At 43.8% G+C, this 8,806-nt stretch overlaps 1 long non-coding RNA gene across 1 annotated transcript; it reads left to right on the top strand.

Moving 5' to 3' along the window:
* The first annotated feature begins 1,562 nt into the window (after positions 1–1,562).
* LOC139059421 (uncharacterized) lies at positions 1,563–8,540 on the top strand. Its single transcript, XR_011514167.1, has 3 exons — positions 1,563–1,672; positions 3,702–3,785; positions 8,407–8,540. It is a non-coding gene; the product is annotated as an uncharacterized lncRNA (long non-coding RNA).
* Positions 8,541–8,806: the final 266 nt, after the last annotated feature.

Raw genomic sequence — 8,806 nt, 5'->3', positions numbered from 1 at the left:
TTTGCCACCTTTCGAAAGAACCGGCGCGGTATTGGTTCTCCCTGATGCGGTCGCGTGTTGCTGCTTGCCGGACGCCTTCAGCATGTTTTGCTCGCTTTTTCAGCGTGTGTGCGTGCTCGCGCTCGGCTCGATTGGTATGTGTGTGTGTGTGCGTGCGTGCGTGCGCTCAGCTCGCTTTGTGTGTGTGTATGTGTGTGTGTGCGCGCGCGCTAGGCTCACTGTGTGTGTATGTTGTGTGTGTGCATGTGCGCGCGCGTACATGCCGGTTTGTATGGGGCGGCGTGTTTGCGTGTGTCTAGTGCGTGCGTGTTTTGTGACTGTGTTTGTGGGTCGCTGTGTGTGCGTGCACGTGTTAGCGTGTCTGCCCACATGTATGTCTGCTTGTTTGTGTTTATCAATGTGCGCGTGCGCGCATTTGTGTCTGCGCATTGAGAGTGCGTATATTTGTGTGTGTGTGCGTATGTAATGCATAACGCCGGTAGAGTTTTACTCGCAATAAACTCTTCCAGTTTGGTTTCAAGCCACCCTGGACAACTGCTGTATGAGGGGACGTTTCTCGGGAGGACCGGTGGGAAGGCGTCAGGTATACGCTTCGTCCTTTTTTCTTCCACGCCGTGATGAATCGATATCCTTGATTGTTATTGTAAAACGAACGTTACATCCAGAGCATGAATAAATGATTAAGGAATCTGGTAGTGTTTCGCCATTACACTAATTCTGATTTTAAAGACGTGGATTTCCCATTAGCCCACATTTCCGTTGATGCAGACAACCGCTGAAATTGTTAATGACAGGTTATTCGAGGCGTTCTACGTATATAGCAATTGTCTTCAGGGGCTTTAATGAATTTTGAAAACTTGAAGTGTTGTGCTTTAGAGGCATCATATTAAAGCTTTAGGTCTCTCGGGTAGTTTGCGTGCCCTTCGACAGCTGTCGCCTATAGCCCTATTGAAATTCGTAACTACAGTTTGGAGCACTGGGGAAGCTAGAAGGCTTGTCCTGGCTGTTGAGAAAGGGTTTAAGCTGGAAGTGTAGCTTGAGGAGTTTGGGGTTGGTCACACAAAGGCTTTTTAATGCCTTAGCAATAGGAGTGTCAAAGGATAAAAAGTGCTGTGTGTCAAGCGTGGGAAGCTGCTCATGTGGTAGAGGCTTGTGTGTTGTGTGTGCGCACGCGCATGCGTGCGTGTGTGAATTCGCTCCTCACAAGGTAGTATGTGTGTAAATGAGCTGCTACTTTGCTGGTGCTGTCTGCCGAAAATTGGCAAGAAAATACAATAATCTATATAACTTGAATTAATAAGCTATGCAAAGCATGCTGGCTCAGTAGCGACAACAGCATTGAGCATACAGACATGCAGCTGTGTGACAATCTTAATGCATGACTGCAGCATCTGGAAGGATGTTTGCTTCTTTTTCAGTAGGCAGCACAAAGTCCATATTTTTGGCTTTTCTCATGCAAACCAAAACGAGGCTCATTGCCAGTGATCTTGTCTTTTGTTCTAATAGCACTTGTTTATCTTGAACTTATAGAGCGTCGTTTCTCGCAGGTCATGCAGATATCAGCAGTTTCACAATGCCCAGCCTTGGTGCCCTCCATCAAGAGCAAGCCACTTGCATTCGCCTTCAGACAGATGGTTGATGTCTTCTTGGAAGCAGTTTGGAAGACAACATTGTAAGTAGATATAGGTGTATAGAGTAATATAATAAGTCAAGTTATAATTTAAAACTGAGGCTCCTTGGCGGCGTAAGCTTGATATCATGTGCAGTTGTGTGCGGTTTTAAATATTGCCGATGGTAAAGTGCATACTGCAGGTATGACTGCTGATCCAAAGTATACACTTGCATTTTCTTGATGGGCTTTCATAATCAGTATTTTCTTTGTGCAAGAATATTCACAGAATGGGGCATTGCAGCGCCATTGTGCATTCAGTGCTAATTTCGTATGGCCTTCCTGCTACCAATTTATTTGCAGGAAATGAATATTTGTTCACTCTCTGCAATGAGCTTCTTATTTGCTCTTTGTGTTACACTCTTTTACATTTAATTTATTCCCATATAATTCTCAAAACCATAAACGTTGAGCTGATTATATTGAATATGTAACATCAATATCAAAATATGCCGAATGGCAATCTAGACTGCAAGGGATTTGAAGAAATTACAAGAAACCAGGACTTCTCGTGGGCGTTAATAACATTTCCGCATGCAATACACCCATTTCTTGTGCTGAGCCAGCTGCTTATGAAAACTGTAAGCACCTTTTGTTTTGCAGGATATAGCAGGCCTATCATTGTCTCTAAGTACAACCTTTCCTCCTTTGCATGATGAAAATTTGCCGAATGCTTAATTTGGGAAAAGTCTTGAAAAATGAATGCTTCATAAATTTGAAGCTATGTATTGGTTGGGGCTTGACAGTTTTCAGACAACTTGACCATGTTGAACCTAGCCATTATGAACAAGAAAAAAAACATGCAGAGCAGCACTCATTTAATCAAATGCAATGCTTGTGGTCATTGTGGTCATGTGTGGTCATGTTCCTTGTGGCAAAATGTGCTTTTAAGCGAAAGAGGGCGGGTAGCCAATAGTCAATTTACAACCATTGCGACTCACGTGGGTAGTGGCAACACAGGATGAGAAATGCTTGTGGCTCTGAGGTTCATTGAATATGTGAACACCTATATCCAATCCCCCCCGCCACCCCTCTGAGGGGTAACCGTGCAATATGTTTCGGGGGGAAAGATGATTCTTTTAGGAGACAAGAAATTTCAGGCTCTAGTTGAGAGGCTACATGAAGAAGGACCATGTAAATAGTCGCAGAGTAACATAAACTTTGTAGGAGGGGCATCACAGTTTAGAGCATGAGGAAGGATCATAAGTTTAAATAAGGGAATACTACTTGTTAGTGTTGCCAAGCTAACCCATTGAAAGAAGGGGGCGTGCTCTAAGGGAAATAGCTGACACGTGCTAAATTTTCCAGAAAGTATGCCGAAATGCCAATTCTTACTAAATTAGTAAATAAGAAATACACAATAAATTTTAGGATACAGAAAGGGTCTAATAAACTGCATTAGAGAGTTGGCGATCATTGGGCTGGATGCATGTATTGCAGGGCAAATGAGACTTGCAGTGGAGGTTTCCTCACTTTCATTTTGTGTACACTCTGTAAAACAGTACGCTTTGTCTCCTAGTGTAATAATGTGTAAAAATAGTTTTTTTCATCTCTTGTGCATCTCAGTCTTAATGTGCCATATCCCGTAAGGTTGTCAGCTGCAGTACTTATAAAGTGTAATGCACAGATATATTGCAGATTTCATAATGTCAATTTCATATTAAGGTCACATACACACCCCTGGACAAATGTCTGTTGTTGAGAGATGTCATCGGTTGTCTCTTAAAATTTTCTCTTATTTTCTATGGTGAAAAGGCTACTTTACATTAATTTGCTTTTGCTGCTGTATGTGCCATGTTGTATTCACATGACATAGTGGTTTAGTGCTCACAGTAACACGCAATTCCTAAGTTTGCAAAATAGAAATTTCTCCTACCTTTCACTTGTCTTGCCCAGTTGCCTGAGCTGTGCATTGTACCGTCACATTAAGTTTGTTACTTTAAGGAGCTTGTTGCCTTATCAAATTTTCCGCAGTGTACATACATAATTGCGCAGACTGAACTCTCATGATTCTCTTATTTTGCTAATGCAGAATGCAAGATTCCAGCGATGCCATGCGCTGCACTTATTGGTCAAGATGCTCAGAGAATGGAGTTCCTGCATCTCATGGTTAACTGTAAACAGTATTCTTTTTTGCTTTTTGAATGCTAAATGCCGTTTGCTGCATCAATTGCATTTTTGCAGCTCAAATGTGTACCATATTTTTTCTGATTTTGAATCAATTAATATACACTGTTCAGTATGATAAAAAAATGACGTACAGCATAAAGGAGAAAGACTGCGAGAGACGACATACACTGCGCTGACTTCCAACAATATTTTCTGGCGCTACCACATCGTGTGTATATATGCAAGAGGGGCCATGCGCAGAAAATGAAAGGCAGTCACAAGGGGTGTTCTAGCAGCAAGTCATTGTACCAAGAACATGGTCACTTGAAAAAAATTAACATCACAATTTCTCTGTTGAGATACAAGACTTGACTAGGGGTCAGTGTGACAGAGGGGGTCCTAACGCACACATTACCCAGTTTTCTGGTGAAATTAGCTTCAATAATTTACTGGGTGAGCTGTGTCTGGCTAAAACTTCGGTATCTTCAAAGAGGGGCATGCAGCTGCAGTCCTGGCAATGGATGGCCAAGTGGCCTTGAAGTGTTATGGACGTTGTTATAGTGCTCTCCTAAAAGATCATTTAGGCACCTGCCTGTCTGTCCAAGATATTTACTGCCTCAAAACAGGAGAATTTGGTAAACCGCATTATTGCACATATCACAATACGTTTTCTGTGCCCGACAGAGCAACAACTCCGGCGCGGTTTAGGCGCCTTTACACGCTTACAGAGCCCTGCCAGCTTTTCCGGGGCTGAGCAAAGGACTGATTCCTGCACGTTGCCCAATCTTCTTTAGCCTATGGGAGACATCATGCACGTACGGTAGTACTGCAAACCTGTCTTTCAACCGGCTAGTTCCTTGACTGAGTGGGCTCATGACATGTTGTGCACTTCAGAAGCTGTTCCGCTATGGTTGAAATTAAGGCCAAAGGGTAGCCAACCCAAGAAAAGTGATCAAACTCTGCGGCAAGATTATGTTGCATCTCGTGTGAGCAAGATTTGTTGAGGCTGTTAACGAGAAAAACTTTACAATGCCTCGTTTAACGAGCTTTGAATGTGCGGAGTTAAAGGACAAGAGTGACTTCTTACTTGGTTTGAAGCACTAGCACACATGTTTATTTGCAAGGCAGCCTGGGATCTAGAAAGTGCAAGGAATCGTCAATAGGGACCTTTGGCCTTAATTTCAGCAATAGTGGAAGAGCTTCTGAGGGGCACAAAACGTGATGAGCCTGCTCAGTCAATTAACCAGCCGGTTGCAAGACAAAGCTTTGCAGTTCTACCGTATTTGCATGATGTCCCCCACAGACTAAAGAAGAATGGGCAACATGCAGGAATCACAGTCGTTTTCTCAGCGACGGAAAAGCAAGCAAGGCTCTGTAAGCGTGTAAACACGCCTAAATCGCCTCAGAATTGTTGCTCTGTCAGGCACAGAAAACGTTTTGTGACATGCGCAACGAATGTGGTTTACCAAATTCCCCTGGTTTGCGGCAGTAAATTTGTTGGACAAACAGACAGGTACTTAAGCGATCGTTTAAGAGAAGACCATAACAATGTCCTTAACACTGTTCAAGGCAACTTGGGCATCCATTGCCGGGACTGCGGCTGCGTGCCCCTCTTAATGATACGGAAGTTTTAGCAAGACAGCTCATCTGGGAAATCATAGAAGCTGATTTCACCAGAAAGCTTAATAGTGTGGGCGTTAGTGCCCCCCCTATTGCGCTGACCCCTAGTCCCTAATCAAGTCTTGTATCTCAACAGACAGAAACCGTAGTTTTTTTTTAGGTGACCGTGTTCTTAGTACAATGACTTGCTGTTAGACATCCCTTGTGACTCCGTTTCATTCTCTGCGCATGCTCGTTCTCGTACACACACACACATATATATATATATATATATATATATATATATATATATATATATATATATATATATATATATATATATAGGGGTTTTCTTCAAAGTTCAGCACGCAGGACCCGACGTAGCATACGCAGGAAAGAGACGACGAACTTTTTGGAAGACTTCTTTTACTTAACGTTTTCGGCTGGTGGACCAGCCTTCGTCAGAGTACAGACCTGACGAAGGCTGGTCCACCAGCCGAAAACGTTAAGTAAAAGAAGTCTTCCAAAAAGTTCGTCGTCTCTTTCCTGCGTATATATATATATATATATATATATATATATATATATATATATATATATATATATATATATATATACACACACACACACACACACAATGTGGCAATACCACAAAATATTGTTGGAAGTCAGCGCAGTGCATGTCGTCTCTCGCAGTCCTGGTCCTTCCCGCTGTACGTAATTTTTTATCATGAATTGCCAACTATCCCAAGAAACCACCCTTGTTCAGTATATTTATAATGTTTGATATGACCATTTCATGCTGACAAATGTTAACAGTGTGATATTTGACTTGAACTTATGCATGACTGCCTGTGCTGTGTGCTTTTAGTAACCAGAGTATGGATGATTTAATAAACCATATTTGCTAACTTGCATACTCACATGCTACAGCAAGCCCTAATTTTGTATTACCGCATCTAAGTGCAAATAATTTTGAAATTTACTATGTATCCTAAAACATTGTCCTCCTTTTGTGCTCAGCGAAATCGTTTAATCAAAAGTGGTTCGTTTTTATCAGGCCTCCTACTGCCCCCAAACAGTAGTAACAGTGAAATATTCAGTATTTTTAATTATAGTAAGAAAAGAACCAAGCAGCATGCAATAAATATATTAACATTTTTCTTGAAAATGCAGCATATATCCTACCAGTCTGTGTTGCATGTTATCTGGATCTGGAAATCGTGATAACTTGGTGTTGATATACATGCTGAAAAGTGTCAGATTTGCTAGGTTGTATTTGTGCAGCGAAGACAGGTTTTGCAATATACACTATGAATTACTAATATGTAATGTGATCCACACATATAGGTGTTGTGTATGCCTATCGAAGCTTGAAGGCCGGCTATTGGACAGTGTGTTTGGTAGCCGAACTTGAACCTTCTGGCACATGCTAGAGTTACGCGTGGATCGCTGTACATAGTAGTAATTGAAGGCGTGTACTGCCGAACCTGCCTTACATACACGCTAGAAATAAAAGGGTGTACACCATTCCAACACCCACATAGATGGGTGTTAATTTAGACTAGCACCCTTACACCCTAAATTTATTTTGTTGGACACCCTTTCTCTAGGGTGCTATAATTGCGTCCCAACTGTAGGGTGTATACAACAGCACCGTTAGGGTGTTCGTCTGGCGACAAACTGATTTACACCCTTAAGGGTGTTAAAATGTTTCGTGTGTGTGACCCAGATAACATATTACGGGCTGTTAATTTATTTCTGATTCTCGCTTTTTTGAACTCCATCATACTTAAGAGTGTGCGTACCAGGAAATATATTAAGCGAAAAGTGTGCTCGCATAAATTAAGTGCTCATTTGCAGACCGTGTTGTTCTCTCGCGTAAAGTTGGATGCCATCGCTGACACAGATTGTACAACTGAGAGAGGCAGTTGTTTCTTCTGCTGTATACCAAATGCACCGGCTCTTGTTTCTCGCTTGACGCAGAGGCAAACAGTGCATCTCTGGAATTGACAAATCTGTCGGCATAACTACAAGTATAGGCCCAACGGTCTCCGTAGGGAATGCGACCGGACACATACGGAAACGGTGGCGTACAGATGTTGGCACAACGCTGTGTCACCGCTTGCCGCTTGTAGTGTATACGCGCCTTGCTAAGTGCAGTGTAGTCGATTTCTCATCGCGAACGACAGCACTGAGCTATAAAAGCTGTTTCATTCGATAATACTGCTTCCCTTTCAGCTCAAGTCCACCAAAAGTGGGTGCACAAGCACGACATCATTAGGCTTAACATTCGCATCAGCATTGACTCAAACTTCATGTGCACGGAGGGCGTGGGAGGGTTGAATCTTGTGCATTTCAACTTTTAGGCATCTTTTGCCACACTTTTACGGCGATTAATTATATATACAAGCCAAGGCGCTGTCGCCATTTCGCGTCGTCAGTTTGCTAGCCGATCGCTTAGGCTTCGGTCGAACGATGGCCGGCGCACTGATTTTCTCGGTGCTGTTGACAAGAATGCCCGTCGCAGTGCGGCAACTCGCGCTCGTCGGTTGCGTCCTGTTCGGCCTGATATGATATTGTGCTTTCAATGACGCATTGTACTCAACATTCGGTCAATCGTGCTCGTGAGCGTCTTGTCGGTTTCGTATCGACTCAGTCTTACCGCGCCTTGAATGAGTACGTGAAGACGCGCGCTGCCACCACCAGCATGTGAGGGCCGACCTTGCAACAAGATTTCGTCGTCAACGTGTTGTTTTAAAGCGTTGCCCAAGTCTAACACAAGGGCTTTACGTTAATGAATTGGCCAGCCATCAATGAAGGGCGGCAACAACGTAGCCTCACCGCGCAGTCCATACGAAAACCTAGTCGCTGTCTGTTTAAAAGTTGACTTGCAGTCTTAAGCTACACATGTTTTCGGCACCGAGCTGACGCTGAAGAGCTGCCAGTGGAGTTTCAAGGCAATACATGACACGAGCGTTTGTAGCGGCGTGCGTCCGAGCGCTTACTGCTTTTTTTTTCTTTTACAGGGGACTTCCAGGCACGCGGGGTCGCGCACGACCCTTCCAAGATTTTCGCGACCAATCCGCTAGGCCTGGGCGCATGCGCCGTCGCACCATGAAAAGGGCAGCTTTGCCTCAGGCGAGGAGGGAACAATTGGATTCCAGAGTACGTAAGGAGGAGAAAGTGTTCCCTCTCACAAAACACGATGTTAACCTTCCAAATGTCACCGAAGTCGTGGCGCAGTGGTTAGTGCGCCGGCCTTGGCTTCGGGAGGTGGCGGGTTCGAATCCCACCACCGGCGGAGACCCACCCCATAAAGGGTACAAGTGTCTCCCCTGCCCGGAGCATAGCTCCAATTCGTGGGATGTGCACTTGTGAGGCGCTGCTAACTTCGCTGCGTCATTCATCAAACCAGCTTAAAGTGGC

Source organism: Dermacentor albipictus, chromosome 1, assembly GCF_038994185.2.
Source record: "Dermacentor albipictus isolate Rhodes 1998 colony chromosome 1, USDA_Dalb.pri_finalv2, whole genome shotgun sequence".
Classification (NCBI taxonomy): Eukaryota; Metazoa; Arthropoda; class Arachnida; order Ixodida; family Ixodidae; genus Dermacentor; species Dermacentor albipictus.
The sequence above is the reverse complement of the archived record's forward strand: the minus strand, read 5'-3'. Positions and strand labels throughout refer to the sequence as shown.